At 42.6% G+C, this 16,326-nt stretch overlaps 1 protein-coding gene across 4 annotated transcripts in view; it reads left to right on the top strand.

Moving 5' to 3' along the window:
* Zfh2 (Zn finger homeodomain 2) overlaps positions 1-16,326 on the top strand; it is a 370,912-nt gene that overhangs the window by 50,922 nt on the left and 303,664 nt on the right. The window contains exon 1 of one of the 4 annotated variants that reach the window (XM_071708344.1): positions 7,190-10,124. The exons of 1 other annotated variant lie outside the window; for it this stretch is intronic. The gene's annotated coding sequence lies outside the window, so the exon portion shown is untranslated. Of the gene's footprint in view, positions 1-7,189; positions 10,125-16,326 lie in introns of those variants that run through there. 2 more of the 4 variants (XM_071708339.1, XM_071708338.1) reach the window with 2 other exon arrangements.

Raw genomic sequence — 16,326 nt, 5'->3', positions numbered from 1 at the left:
TAGAAAGAACCAGTCGCGCGCGCGGTCGGGGCGAAAACGCGAAAGATGAAGAGGAGGACGCGACACAAAAACCGATCGCTTCTCTCTACGAGGAAAGGAAAGGGGACGGAATGACAGGTTCTCCGCGTCGCTTCGGAGGAAGTCGGGTGCGACGAGAAAGCGACGAGAGGAAGAGCATAGGTACGGGCTATATTCAAGAGTGGAGGAACGCGCGAGAGGAGAGAGAGAGTGAGGGTTATGACTCAGCCTTCCTTCGCGGTCGGAATCGTGGTCGGTGGTGTCGGTTGGGGTGCGTCGAGCAAAAGAACAAGGAGGTGGTGATAGTAGTGGTGAACCGGAGGGCTGAGAGACGACAGAGAGAGGGTCGTGGGGGGAAAAGGTGGCAAAAGGAGGAAACAAAAGGCGATCGCGTATGAGCGGCAATTAGCCCCTCTAATGGCGCGCGAAACAAAACAAAAGAGCGAAGCGTCGAGCTCAAACACAATAAAGCCCACGGTGCGCGCCTCTCGCTCGCGCGTCTAGAAAAGAGGAAGAGGAGGAAGGATGAGAAGGAAGAGAAATAAAGAACCCGGGAGGGAACAATGGCGCGCGAGCCACCGCGAGTCGTGCTGCCGTTGCTGTTTGCCGTTGTCCGACGCCGCTGTCTTTGCTCTCCCCCTTCCCCGTCTTTCCTTCTCTTTCGTTGTTCCTTACCACTTTCCTCATTTCTTCTTTTTTTTTCGTCTTTTTCTCTTCTTCTCTTCTTTCTTGCTTCTCACCGCTGACAACGCCGCGTGGCAACTGCTTCCGAATGGCCCGGGAAGACTCGCTTTGGAAAATTAAAGATCGCTAATGAGACACGGAGATGCTAGCCTCGCTCGTTGGTGGCTGGCTGGCCGGTGTTCATTAGGATTTTCTCGCTGTCTCGGGGACACAACTTCAGCTTTCCACCTTGCCGTTAATTTTGCGCGGTCTAATAGTTTGCGTTGTACTTTCGTGCAATGTCGTTGAAATTTAGTCGTTGAAATTTTACAGCGTCTAATGCAATGTGTGATATTGTTGAATTAAATTCGCTAATTATATGGTTTTTTCGAATTTTCTTTTTCCCTGCACATTTGTGATTTATTCTTTAAAATATACCGACTTAAAGAAAGAAAGAAGGAAGTAGAGAGAAAGAGAGAGATAGTTGTACATAATTATCATTGCTTTTCCTTATTTAAAAAAATATAAAGTGTTAGCAGCAAGTATATGATTAAAATGTCATCTGCTGATTATTTCCTGACACGATAACTTCTTTTACGTTTATTGTGATTTTATTCTACGTTTGAATTACCGCGCAGAAGCAAGTTAATTAGTCCAAGAGATGTTTACTCATGTTGATGCTGTTATAATCGATGATTAATGACTAGGTATATGATTTCGCTTAATAATACGCAGATAGCATTTTCTATGCTAATTTATGTTAATCTAACGTATATCTTTTTTGTATGAATCTATTAAACTGTATCAGAAAATAACATCAATACGATGAGCAAAACGAATCAAATCGAAAGATCTGCCTAGGAAGCCAGCAATTTTACCGATATATTTAAATAATATAATTGTGATATATTTTAAGTTTCTGCAAAATAAAATATTCCAGCTTTATATGCATTAATTTCTGTGTCACAATTTCATAAATATAAAAGCTATAATTATTATTTTACGTAAGTTATAAAATATATCTTTTGTTGTATGTAGAAAAGTAAAGTTTTTTTTCTATATATTATACCATATCTTCTAACAGAAATTGACAATTTATAATTAATCTTTCAAGATACTCTTATATTTAGCCACAAATATGACTGTAAATGAATGGTTAAAAAATGGATTGTTTTGACAATCTGTCTAATAAAAAATACACGCAGAGACGAGACATTTTCCACAAAGTGATGCGCCGTCTGGTTCTACTCTAGTTTTTACGAACCCGCGTTTCGCGTACAATACGTGATACGGAATTCGGCGACGAGGAAGAAATTATTAATTGTCATCAAAGTACAAATCGAACGTTGGTCGCGATGACATTTGCGCGATGTCGCATTTGCGAAATGTGAAAGCGATTAGTTCTGCGTCCGCGATCGGTTACGTGCCGGTATGCATCGCGCACGCGGCCGAGCACGTAGCCGGGGCGCTTAATAGAACTGTCCGTTTACCTCGTCATTACCGAGTCAATTACGTCTGCTCGCCGTGCCAGTGGTCTACCATTATTTCGTCAAGCGCGGCACTTTATTGGATTTCGCGATGTTTGGTTACTCGAAGTCGCCGCTCTTCGCGTTTTAACGGATTATATCATCTCCTCGGCGCGGGCGGGGGTCTCGCGGAATTCATCGTGCCCGCCTCGTAAGGTCACCCTGTACGACCCATAAAACGTTGCATCTATGATGTAGCACACACGCTTCGGCATATAGTGCATTCGCTCGAATGATAAAGGCACCGGCCCCGGAGGCGCGTGTAATCGCGAGTAAACCTTTCCCTGTAAATTCATATTGCGCTCTTCCCCCTGTGTCCACATAAGATACTAACACAGGAACTTCAAACGCTGAAAATTGCGCTGATATTTAAATTGATAAACAGCGCGCCCTTTTCCTTTACTCTTTGGCTTTATATTTGTCTCGCGTTCTGAACGTAGAAATTCTACCCTCGACTGTCTTGCGATTTTGAATTAAAAAAAAAATGGATGTTGAGTAACTCTCAATATCTGATTGAAATCCATGACACGTTTCACGAATGAACTTAAATAGTCTTTAATTTTACTTTACGTTTATACTTTAGTCTCAATAATATATGTTTTAACACGTTTAATTGATGAATTGGAAAGATGGCAGGGCACTTTTTCATTTATTACATTTAATTATCTTTGTCAAATAAGCAATTCTTTCTAGCAGAATACGTTTGGCAATCAAAGAGACTGTCAAAAGGGTGCACGAGTATACGAGGGATTATCATTCCCTAGGAGACACCATCTTTTTTCATCAACTCCGCAAGTTTTATGACGTATACGTAGACGATATCGGTCGCAATGCACAGATAGAAAAAAAAGGGGGATGGAAGGGAAACCGGAGAGCCGTTGGCAAGGAGCAGCTGACGCCTCGAGTTCTTTAATTAAAACTGACCGCCCGCTTTTCTTCCTCGGCCAAGCAATAACGAGATTTATTTCATAATACCTCCGAACTCGTTCGCCGCGTGGACGAGCGTCTGCAATTTCTCAAGAGATAGCATTTTGCGGAAAAATCTGATTAAAGTAATGATCGCGATAATGGCCGCCACAATAGGAGTAATCTTGCGCAAATTTCTCTGAAAGGATCTTACAAGATCTACAAATACAATCTAAAAACGTATAACGAACTTCATACGTTTTAATCTATTCGTCATTAATTCTCATGAGTAGGTGAAGAATTTCTTGTGATTATAGAAATGACGATGCACACATCAAGCAATTGTTATAAATTTCTCGTGAAACGTAAAAGATATTGATTTAAATTGTTACATGAATATATATATATATATATATATACAGCAAGCGGATATGATTATATAGATATCTTATTTATTTATTTATTTACTTTTTTTGGTACTTAAATGCCTTCGCATGTTGCATAACAAAAGATATTCTGCATGTATATACACATACATGTATGTATGTACATATGTATGTATGTATGTATACAGCAGCATGTACATGAGGTAGATCGAAAGAGAAATTATAGGATCCTAATCGGAGGCCATCGTCAGTTTGTACCTAACGCGCATACTTAACGTGAGAAATCAGCATGAAGGAGTAGAAATCGTCGATCGTAGAAACACGTCATTACGGCTAATTGGTGTACCGACGTTTCTAACCGTAGAAATCCTACGGCACATAATAATATATAAACATATTCTTAAGAAAACCCGTCCAGAGTAAACGGTGACAGATGCTATTTAGAAAGATTAATAACCAGCGTTCTTGCATATGCCTCAAATTTTCTAATTTATTTTAAGTTAAACAGATATCCCTCCCCCTTTATAAACAAAATGCGTTCCCATCCCATATAAATCGTCGACGCTGCAGAGCGTGACATGCACTATTATTAAATCGGACGATTTAAATCGATAAAATCACATGTCCTGAAACACAATTTATTTCTATACGCTATAAAAGATCAATTAAAGTGATCCGAAGTAAGTAGAATCGAAGGAAAGTAGAACCGAATTAACCTGATTATTTGAGACCATATGTGCGAAAATGGCATTAACGTGCTCGATCCTCGACGACTAAGAAAAACCTGTGAGACATATGGAAAATATTGATTTTTATAATCATGCGTGTTCACGATCGCATCGACATCATTACGATATCGAACTTGTTGCAAGTGTCACGATGCAAAAGAAATGCACAGGAAGACTGATTGGTCTAATCACATACATTTTCGCTTCTTTTATGTTATAAAAAGGACATCATAGTCTGCTATTCTATTTATGTGTGTTTAAAACTTGCACGCATTAATATTTAATTAGATAATGTCATTACGGTTAAGCAGTTAATACGAGAGTAATTATACGAATCTTTTTTGCAAGCAGTTTGAATTTTAAAATCAGAAATAATATAAATTAGTAGGTAAAGTTGTAAAGCGTCCACTTAGTTCCTATACGGATTTTATTTCAATAAATCGTGATTGTAATTATTGGATTTGTTTATTTTAAAAGTACTACACATTTATTTTCAAGCATTCTATTAAAATTAATATGACGTGTAGGTTTATTAGTTTTCCCTAAATAGTTAATGAATATTAGAGAAACTTTTACATCCCGTAAAACAGTGAATTCAGAATGTCTAATGCTAATAGAACGGATATCTACTGATTCATACAATATTTATGATATACATATTTTGTTAACTTACGTCCTATCTTTTGTTACACGTACGTGTGCACGCGATTTATTATTCGTGGTATTTATCGTAAAAGTCTGTTTGCAGATTGGGATCGGTTTCCTTTCGAGGAAACATATCGGACGTGCGTTTGCGTGGGTGCGAAAGAATCGGCACATGTAAGGGGGAGGGGGAAAAAGAGAGAGAGAAAAAGAGAGAGAGCACAATAGAATTTATTACGCTTAAAACGTATCTCGTAAAATAATGATAGCACGGTACAGAGACTACGCTCGCGTTCACGCGAATCCGCCATTTATCGGCACTTGCGACGGAGATTATCTCCGTACAAGGGTGATGGCGTCGGTCAATTATCGTCGCCGCGCAGGAAATTTAATTGATCGTGATAAACGATCAAATTGTAGAGGAGGAAGAGCTCGGCCGACCGCAATTTTTTACCGCGTCCAAGTGCGAAATTAATCTTTGATATTATGTTTACGAGTCGGCGGCGATGTTGGCGAATGTCCAAGTGTTTTGCTGAAAGTGGAAAAGTGCGGTCACAGTGGAAAGTATGCGAAATCCTCGACTCGCGCATATTTTCCGTTATAAACGGAAGAAAAATTTACACATTGACTGATAATCCAAAGATGCGACCAACAATATGCGCAACCAAAAATATGTGATGTAATCTATCCGTTTATTAGGAACGCTATTTTTAGATTAATCAGGAATAACGGAATATTTCTGATCAATAATATTTTGACATATACACACGTACATGTTATTAACCATCAGTTATTAAGAGTATACCTTGATACACTCGGTTGGTATTCTAGCATTATTATAAAACTGCAGTAATAATTCGATTTATCAACGATAAACGCGCGATTAAATTTGCTATGTGCGTTTCTGAAGCGTCACGCTCTGAGAGCCAAGACCATCGCCCACTCAATCGGAACGGCGCATTCCAACGGGCGAGCGATGGTGTAACTGTAATCGCTTTTTCTACTTCAATGCGAGCCGATTAGAATATTTTTCCTTTTTTTTTTATGACAAGTGTTCGGCGACGCGCGATTTGTCAGGCCCAATTAACTTTAACGAATCGTGCGAGATGTTACCGAGATCGTAACGATCTCGCTGAATGCCGATCGATGTCGATACGGCTGTGGTTTTCTCCCTCGCGACGCTCGTCGCCGAAACGAAAATCATCACTGATCGATCTTTGCGGAGCGGACCGTTACGCGTCGTCGGCGTGGCGATAGGAAAGCCAGCGTCTACTAAACGCGCTGGTCAACGCACCCGTTATCCTTGTTCGCCGATTTGCATATTCATAATGCCCGCGCTACGGTATGCCGTAAGAATGCAGAAAAGCAAGCGACTCCGGTGACTGCAGTCGCACTTTCTGCCTGTCGCGATCTCCGGGATCTCCAACTACGAGACGTCATAAAAGAGAGTGCGCGTATCTTTTTCCATCTCTCGTACTATCTCCCATCGATCCTTACGTGCGAGAATCTTTCGTTCAAAACGAGCATATCCTAGTTAATCTGTCCACTTAGTTTTTGCGCGATGTACCTAACGATCACGCGTGATGCTGTCGGAACTGTTATATAGCAACTCATGTTATACGATTTTACTAAATTGGACTAGGAAGTTTGACAGTGAATGCACATCCGCAATTATGAAGAGTTGAAACATATTTGATATTGATCATTTTACACGCGAAAGATTATTTCTCGAATTTATACTCGCAAATTTATATCTACTAAAAAAATTACATATATTCTGACTCACGTTTAAGATCACAGGAAAATGACTTTGCGAAAGTGTTCTGCATTAAATACACCAGAGATGATGCAAAGATCAGAAAGAAAAACATATACAGCTGTACGTTAGGTCTGCCATTGATGACAGATGATGACACATTCGAAATCGACAAAAATTTAATGGTCGAGATTTGCAGCTGCCTCTGTCATGCGAAAATTCGATAAAAGTGACTCGGTCAGTTTTCGACTCAGCCGCGTCTCGATTCGAACGGCTTGTAAGTTCGAAGTTTTCCCTCACGCTCAGCTGTTCTGCGCGTGGACACGTGCGCGCGCTAAATTGGCGGGGGCGAGGGCGAGAGCGTGGCTTTTACGCGTATGCGTGCGTTCGCCCGCTTTCGCATCGAGCGTTCCACACGCGTGTGTCGCAGGCAAACAGCCGTACATACAGAAAGAGAGAGCACATACACGCCGCCGGCTTCCTATCTGGCGGGCGTCGTCGCAGCACGGTGTGTGCATGCGCGTGTACGCTCCCCCGCTCGTACGTGACGTCTATGTGCACCCACACACGCGGCGGCACGCGTGTGGCAGCCTCTGTGTGGGGACCCAAACGAAGGGAGGCAAGCCAGTAAGCTCGGGCGCGCCGGAGCGGCGAGAGCAGCCATTTTACTCGATTCGGAGTGGAAAACGTGTCGCGGGATCGTCACGACGACGACGACGACGACGCACCACGTCGACGCCGTCAACGACGACGGCGACGTCCTGTATCGCGTCGCGACGCGATACCACAACTCACGCGGGCGACGTTGGCGGTAACTCCCGGCCGCCCCGAGGATTACCATCAAACGACGGCGTTCTCACTTCTCTCGCGAGGATACGCGATCGCCACTACCGCCGCGCGCCGCCGCCGCCGCTGCCGCATGCACGTGTATCACGCTCGCGGCTGAGACGAAGTAGGAATCGCGAGGGGGACAGAGAGAGAGAAGAGCGCGACTGTGTGTATATGTGTGTTTCCGTCCTTGTCGCGCACTACCGCGGAGTTGCGAGAAAAGCATATAGATGTGTATGTATGTGTGTTGCGCGCGCGTACAGCGGCGCATCCACCACTACCAAAAGAGATCCCGCGAATATGAATGTATTGCACGCGCGCGGCTGTGTTAGCCTGTGTGCGTTTGTGTGTGTATCGGAGCGGGGGAGGGGGTGGGGGAAGATAGATAGATAGAGGGAGAGAGAGAGAGCAAGGGGTGAAACAGAGAGAGGGAGTCTCGAGGCACTCGGATAGCACGAGGTGAGGCTATTCGTTCTGCGCAAGACCGTTCAAATTCGCCGCCTGCTTTGCATACCGCGTTTTCACCGACCGTCCGCCTCCACCCTCGCGTCGTCCCCGGTTTCATCCGCGACCCGCCCTTCGCGATTTTCCACGACCAACCCCCTTAGAAGGCACTCAGGACTGATTTCGGCGGCGGTCTCTCGCGACTACTCGCGTTCCTGCGAATAATATTGTCTGGCAAAGAGCGCTTTCTGTCGCTGTTCGCTTTACGTATAAATTTTATGATAAAAAAAGCAGTATACTTACATTTGAAAAATATTTGTATACTTTGGTCTCTGTTAAAAAAATTTGTTAATCGTCTAATTAACACAACAGATAAAAAATAGAATATCACCGATTTTACTTTTTGCATTAATATTTAATTATTATAGTAAGTAGGACCTCTCGAAATTGCGCCGGCAAGATTTAGAAAGACGTTGTTTACAGTCGACGACACTACTCGCTATTATTCTCCCTCTCTCTCACTGCGCCAACTGTTCGATCGAGGTTTCTCTCTTCTTCTCTCTCTCTCTCTCTCTCTCTCTCTCTCTTTCGCCCGCGAATTCCTTGGAGCCGTGTGAGGAATTGCGGCGTGCTTTTTGCGTTATTTGTTAATGGAGAACTCTATTCCCCGATACGATCTTCAAATGCTCGGACTCGTGATTACGTCACGAACAGATCGATTGATACCGTTGATTACGCTTCGAGGCAGAATTCCGTAATGACCACTCTCTCGAGCGACGATAAACCCTCTAGGTCGTCATGTATATATCGATTCGCGAAGGCCGTTAAGCGAACAAGAACGAGAAGGACGATACGTAAACCTGATCGTTTATGAAAACGTAATCGATCGTATGTTTCCCTAAACGTGCTCATCAAAATGCCTAAAAATGTATCGAGAAGAAAAATATCTTTGACGTTCGTGTTTTGACTAGTTTTCGTTTGGCGAGCGAAAATTCTATTCGTAAACGGCACCGAATTTTCAGTTATACGCGGTCGTCGATGTGCACCGCGACAACGATACTAGGCAGCATTGACCTAGAAATTCTCGAATAGAAGGAAGAATCGTGACGTTTTCAAGGACTCCGCTGCGAACTGGCCATATGCAACGAGAAAATTTCGAGAAGTTCGTCACGGTCACCGGAAGTCGCGGTAATACGGTACGTTCGTAGAGAATCGCGACGCTTCACAAAACATGCATCATTCATTTCAAGTGGAACGCCAGCAGTTGCATTGATGCCTTGATTATCGGCCTTTCTTTATTAATTTTTTAATTACTTAGCACTATATAAAAATATTTCGTTCAAACTTTGAGAATAAATATGATGATATGAATGTTATATTAATTTTTAAAGTTTGCCTCGAGATTTTATTTTGGAATTTAATTGTAAGAATTATCCATTTATTATTCCATACAGATGTGAGGACTAGAACTATTAGAATTAAAATTGGAATTTTAATATGGAGACAGAGAAATTATTAACATTTTTATTTTAAACCGTTTAACAGAAATTACAATCTGGCACACATCTCGTGCAGTGATTCAAAGACAGCTTACTGTCTCGTTGATATAACATGCACAAAGCAGAATTTCAGCTAAAAGCAACGCGGGAAGTTCTGGCGGACAATTATTCCCAATTTATTTCCAATAAATTTGCGGCGGTTTTCGGGCGAGGAAATAAATTCCGAGTGCCAGGCGCGGGGGATATCGAGATTGCGCTGCGTAGATTGCTCACCGTATATACATACATTTCGACACGAGTGTATGATGCTCAGAACTCCCTGGTTGCACCGACCGCGTTAATGCTGTCTCGCGTAATGAGCGACTTGGCTCCAACGGGCGCATATTTTCTTTTACGATGTCTAAATATAATCTTAACGATGCTCTTATGGCTTAGAGCGGACGCGCGCGGCTTCGCGTGAAATCAGAAATTCTACGAGGTCTCTTGGGAGAATCATCTGTCCACCATTTCGATCCGCGATTCAATTGCTTCCTCGCGAAAAACTCGCGAGACATCGTCTATTTTCGCGCTCATCTCTGCGTGTTGCGTGCGTGTGCGATGAATTTTTTGATGTATCTGTAGCATTCGACTTGAAGCCCGTGAAGGATATACGCTACTGCTCAGTGAAATCGGCACGCTATCAAGAAATTGGGTTACGTTAGTGATTTTATGTAGATTCGATATACGATGTAAGTAATAATATCGAATTGCATTATTAAGATCGTTAATTAAGTAAATGTTAATTAAGTTTTCACACGAGACTCCGATCTCATTACATAGTAGTGTATCTTCTTTATACTGCTTGAGTACAATTTCAATAACAGTTGATATTAAATTGTGAATGTTATTGCGTTTTTTTATTTTGCGTTTTATGTATGATCTTGCACACTTTAATAAATACGTTTGCGTCGCTTTGTCTGTTTCATTATGCTCCTTTGTAATTGATTATCATTGTTACACGTGCCTGTATGTTTTGCTTCATTTGTAATATTGTAATATGTACGATACTTTGCACCGTATGATCTTTAACGACTATACTGTATTGTAATAGATGTAATTCTGGGAAAGAGAAAATAAGATTGAATGTTGTAAATAAGATATTATAGCGATGTGCAGGAGAATTTTTATATTATCTGTATGCTGGAATTAGATTTAATTCAACTTCCACGAGAGATTATACGTTACGTCACCTTACATTTACATCTTTAAAGATACGAGATCGATGCCGTGAGTCCGCATCCAAGTCCCAGCGGATTATAGTTCTGTTTCCTCCGTGTTTTCTTCCCGTCTCCCTCTTTCCTAGGTCCGTCACGATTAAGGATCGAAGTCACGTACCAGCGAGTCGGCTGTCGATCGTCCAGTGATCGTCACGTGTCAGCCGATTTTCCCATAAAACCCGCGGAACAACTTTCGCGATCGGCGGCAATCAGCGATTATTATCCGCGTGCCCGGCGATCTTCCTCGGTGTCGAGGCTCGATCTGGGCTCTTCATGATCGCGTTAGATTATGCCAACTTTTTGAGCCGGCAATTGACTCGCAAAGCTGCAAATTCTACGGAAAGTAGATTAAATACTGGCTTTTTGCAATCGAGTAAGAAAAAAATAACAAAATAGCGCTAAATCTCGCTCTAAATATATATACGTTATTTATGTCATTTATATACACGAAAAAATTATACTACCAAAAAACCTCTGTATTTTTTTCCAGATATGTTACGCGTGTTAGCTTGGCCACTCTAAAAAATAACCAGAGAATTATTTCTGATTTTTAAAACTGTCAAGGGGAGGACAATTTTATTAATTTAAAGAATAGATAATAACGAATGATATTATTTTACACAGCAGCTGAAAAATACTTATCTTGATGTTACACACTACACACTCGAGACGTCCTCTCGAAGAATTAACTTCAGTAATCGATGCGTTCGCGTTTAAATTAAAGGACTTATAACCTGTCGTGTGAGAGGATGCGGTCTTGCGCCTCATTACTCAAATCTATTCGTGCAGGTAGAGAGAGATTTTCTTTGTTTATACTCCTTGTAATAACATTTGCGTGTGACCGACTCAGGGATACATTCATCGACACGCCAGAGGACAATTAACCGGGCAAAGCAAGCAATGGTCTCGTGTTTTTCATCCCACCATTCTACCCTGTCGACTCTTTTCGAGTCTTCCGAGAGGGTTGTCGGTGCAAACCTGTCATTATTTCGATTATTCTTTCGTGGTGGCCAATCATCGCTGTCGTTCGTGTCGTTGCCTCACTACGAGTCATTATTTTTCCTATCTCCCTTCTTGGGGCTCTATTCTCCCTATCGACGTCTGTTCTAAAACAGGATGAATGAAAAAGGATTGACATGAGTTCTTTCTATAGGATCGTATTTCTGCTTTTGTCATTTTAATTACTTCTATAGACTGAATCAGAAAAATGTAATTAAATATAATAAAAAAATATGTATGCCGTTTGAGTGCGCTGTTTGCTGTTTCGGTTCACAAGAAAGAAGATTACATTTTATCGGAATACAGTTCTGATTAATAAATTTAATTTCCGGTTATTTTATCGCGAAAGAGTTCAAACGGAGTTCAGACTTCTTTATCAGTTTGGCGAAATAGGAATTCGTAATTTTGCAGAATAAATTCCCATTGCATTTTCTTTTGATTAATCTATTTTTTGCTGGCGTCGCTCTCTCGCGGTCGCCCCTTTCTACGGCCGCCCATCTATTGCGCGCCGTTTAATCCTACGTGTTCGCTCTTTAGCTCGGGCGAAAAAGCCCATTAAGAGGAAAGAAATTAAAGCCTCGCTGTGTATGCGCGGCACGAGCTTAAGGGCATTCGCGTTACCTGATCGTTTCAATCGAGCTGCCCGAGGCACGGCCTCGATATCGCGAAGTGAAACGATCATTGATTTTAAGATCGACTCGCACCGACGAGTCTAAGTTAATTAATCCTGTTTCAACGATTTGCTGTCTCATTTGGATTATAGTTGTTGTAATTTTACTAATTCTAGGTTTAATCAATGTGATATCTAGAATCTAGAATTTCTCATATAATAAATTTGGAAAAATGGATTATAAAATCTCTATCTTTACTTTTTATGTAATAAATATTTAAATTAAAAGTTATTAAAGTTAAATATTAAAAAGTGGTAAAAAATATGATCAAGTTTTTATTAAGAAAAGCTTGATTTTAAATTGATCAAAGAATTATTAGATGAAAGGCAAAGGAATCTAGAATATCGAGTATACGGGACTAGGAAAGAGAATTTAGTTAATCAAAGTTAATGTTGACTGACATTGGTGCGAAGGCTTGAGAGTCGGTCTGGCTGGGCTGAAATCGCCCGATGAAAGCCGAATCTCACCGAGAGCCTCGGCCAGTCCTCTCTTTTTCTTTCGCCGTCGTGAACCGTCAAACGTAAATGAAACCTCTGCGCAGACTTGAATCCGTGCCAACAGCTAATTAGACATCAATGCGAGCTAAACAAATTCGGCCGTAGTATCGGGAATTATTGCGTCGCAGTTTCGACACGAAGATAACACGAGCGTTTCTACGCGATGTGGTGAAACGTTCCATCCCGATGTCGCATAACTTATTAAATTCACACCGCATTCATTTTTGACGGTTCCGTAAATGAATTGCACGCGGGATGCGTCGAACCCGAGACGCAAACCGGGATATAATCCGGGGAACCGGCGATACTCAGCTCGACATGAGGAGACGAAAGTAGGCGATAAAACGGCTACTAGGATGAGTGGAATGAGACGCGACACGGGGGAGCGCAGGGGGTGAAGAGCGATGAGTCGCGCGCGAGCGAGAGAAGAGTCGCGCGCTCCGTTTCGGTGCGAAAGGGACGGTGAAATATAAAATAGCGGGCGGCGCGCGTAGACTATATGCTCTAATTTTAGGCGATTGCCTCGCTCCCTCGCCCGAAGATTATAATTAGATACAGAAATACCCGAACGCCGCCGCCATCAGCCACCCACCCATCTCGACCGACAGGCCGAGGCGAAAGCGCGGCTGTACGCTCGCGAATCACAGAGTCGAGAGCTACACGGAGTCGTATCGCGCCGTTCTCGCATTCGCGCTGCGCTCATTACCAGTCATGATGACGCTACGCATCCACGTCTGTCCGCCCAGAGTGACTTCCACGGAATACTTCGGCGTCCGAGTCTGGACGGCATCTATCTTCGAGAGACCGCGAGATTTTTCCTTGGGAAGAGGTCCGGGGAAAGTCTAATTGCGCGGATTTTAACGTCGATAACGAAAGCACTCGTGCAAGTCAAGTTTCAGGATAGTATAATGCACAGACAATGAAAACGTTCCTGCTGATTAATTTTAAGAAAAATTTATTTCACACACGCACACAATTTAAGTTACAGATTTTGCGCAGGAACGTTTGTAGTTTGTTAAACTTAAACCGCGTGAATCAGTATTTCTCTCCTACGCCTAACTGTCATATACATGAGTTGTATAGATGCTAAATTAAGTGCAGCTACGGATAATCCGCGGTAGACACTAGCGTGTCATTTTATTAAGTTGCATGATGAATGCATTTTTTTTTCTGCATTAGGACACACCGTTGTGTGTGCGTGTGTGTGTAGGCTTTATAATAAATTGCGGAAACCGCCGTGCGTGACAAGCGAGTTTATACGTAATATTGTTTGGCCAGGCTACATTCTAATGCGAATCAAGAGCAAAGCTAATTTTAAGGCCGCGAATACACGCTCTGTGGCGCAACGCGAAATTACTAATATGCCGCTTCTGTCTCTATGAAATACGAGGATTGCGTTTGTGTCGCCGCGCCGCGCAGAATGCCGCACACACTCGTGGACACGCGTATGTACGTGCACCGAATTCGAGTTCCGCGCCAAGCGATTTCCGTTAATCGATCGATCACGCGCCGTATTTTCGGACGCGCGTGTTTCAGGATACATTCTTTCGAGATAGTGCCTCGAGACCTGCCGGTAAACCTTATTTCCACTTACGGCGCCTCCGAGCGTCGTTAGAATGTTGCTCGGCGAGTTAAGTTCCGCCCATGTAAAAGGTCGCGAGCGTTTCTTAGGAACTGCCGATTGGTTACCCGGTACGATCGATGCCGCGATTCCCAGGAATCCCCGGACGTGCCCGGTCCCGCCTCATCATAATCGGCAAATATTTATTCGCGATTCGGGTAAATAATTAATTAACGCGGCCAACGAAGGATTGGACGGCGAGCGGAGCAGCTATCCCTGAGCGGCCGCGATCGTCCTTCGATACACCACCCGCCACCCTTCCCTTTATTCGTGGTTGAGTCTAGTCTAGTAGAAGACTGCGGGGCTCGTTTGCCACGGAGGGGGTAGCTGCCCCTAATGCGGGAGAGGTAATTATTATACGAACCAATCGATACTTCGATGAACGAATCGCCTTCTAGCCCCGAGGAAAAAAGCGCGGCGCGCTTCGACGAAGTCGACGGTATTCGAACGTCGAGTCGTTAACAACCGTTCGTTTTCTCTCCGTGGAAACTTCTACGCACGTTGTTGCACGACGATAAATCATTGCCTCTGTTACAATGGGCACAAAAGAGCTCACGCGCGTGTGTATTACAGGGTATGTACGTGTCTGCGTGCCTTGGAACGTATGGATTTTGTAATTGCTTAAGCAAATTCACGAACACGTTTCACCTTCGACAATGGCACAGGCAATTCCGAAAACCATTAATTTAGTAATCGCGGATAATTATTATAATATCAGTCAAAATAGAAAGACTGATGAACAGCGTAACAATATGACGGAGAATTAAATGAAATATGTCAGTTGCTAAATCGGTCGTTTTAGCAAGATCTATAAAATTGCAAAAGGGACCAAGTGGTAATCATATGCGAGAGAAATAATTTGCGGCATTTGTAATACAATTTGCTCGCTTGAGATAAACGTTTGACATACTTACATTAACATTGCGAGAGTAATTGAAACGAAGATATTATTTTAACGTGGCGTACGTTGGCGCACATGGTGTCGGCGCGGAGCCAGGCGAAACTATTAATAATGTCGATAATTACCAATTATTTTTAAAAGCAGTGGGGCCGGAGTTAATTTCAGCACGTGAGCTCATGCACTCCCACACCGGTATCTCGTGGTTTACACAATGCAATATGCACGAGGCGATGTATATTATTGAAATAAGAGATATTACTTCGCTTATTTCTGTTGCTATTTTACGTAAGAAGTTCTATATCTTATAGCGAACTATAATTACAGATTGCGTTTAATATCATGTTAGATTTTATTGTTAAATTTGATTTTGTATTTAAATCGTGTTTAGATTTTCAGGTAAAATTCACTCGAAGTTATACAAAATGCAAAGACATGTTTTTTGTTTGTTTGACGTAGCTTATGCAATTAAAAGAAAGTTATCGTTGCCTTCTGAAATCTTGTTGAGAATTATCTGTTTCAAGTTGATTCAAGAATTCCATATATGAAAGAAAATGCGGGAGATTTGGAATATTCTGTACATAAAGTAGTCTCTCGATGTAGTTGGGGATATCGAATGCGTATCAATCTCTGGATAACCGATTGGCTTCGGCGCGATACGCACCGAGCGCCTGTGCCAGGTTTACGTTCGTTACGATATGAAACCGGCCGGTCCCACAGCCCTGCTTGATTGCCGGTTAAAAATTCAGCGGACTGTGACAGGGCCGTTTCTCTCTGGCGGGCGCACAAGGCGTACCGGTGACACACGAGGACGAAGAAGTAGCGATGGACGGGCGAAGGCGGGAGGAGGGCTCCCGAGGATTCATGGTCTCTAATTTTTACGGTGTAACCAACATGCGCGTCCCGTGCCATCTATATTTACAAGTACAAGTAGCCGGTCATTAAATCCGATAATTAATCACAATCGTCTCTATTAACGGGAAGACTT

The sequence above is a fragment of the Temnothorax nylanderi genome, unplaced genomic scaffold (genome assembly GCF_030848795.1).
Source record: "Temnothorax nylanderi isolate EJ_2023f unplaced genomic scaffold, tnyl_v1.0 TNYL_tig0066_pilon, whole genome shotgun sequence".
In the NCBI taxonomy this organism is placed as follows: domain Eukaryota; kingdom Metazoa; phylum Arthropoda; class Insecta; order Hymenoptera; family Formicidae; genus Temnothorax; species Temnothorax nylanderi.
This window is presented reverse-complemented; position numbering and strand designations above follow the sequence as displayed.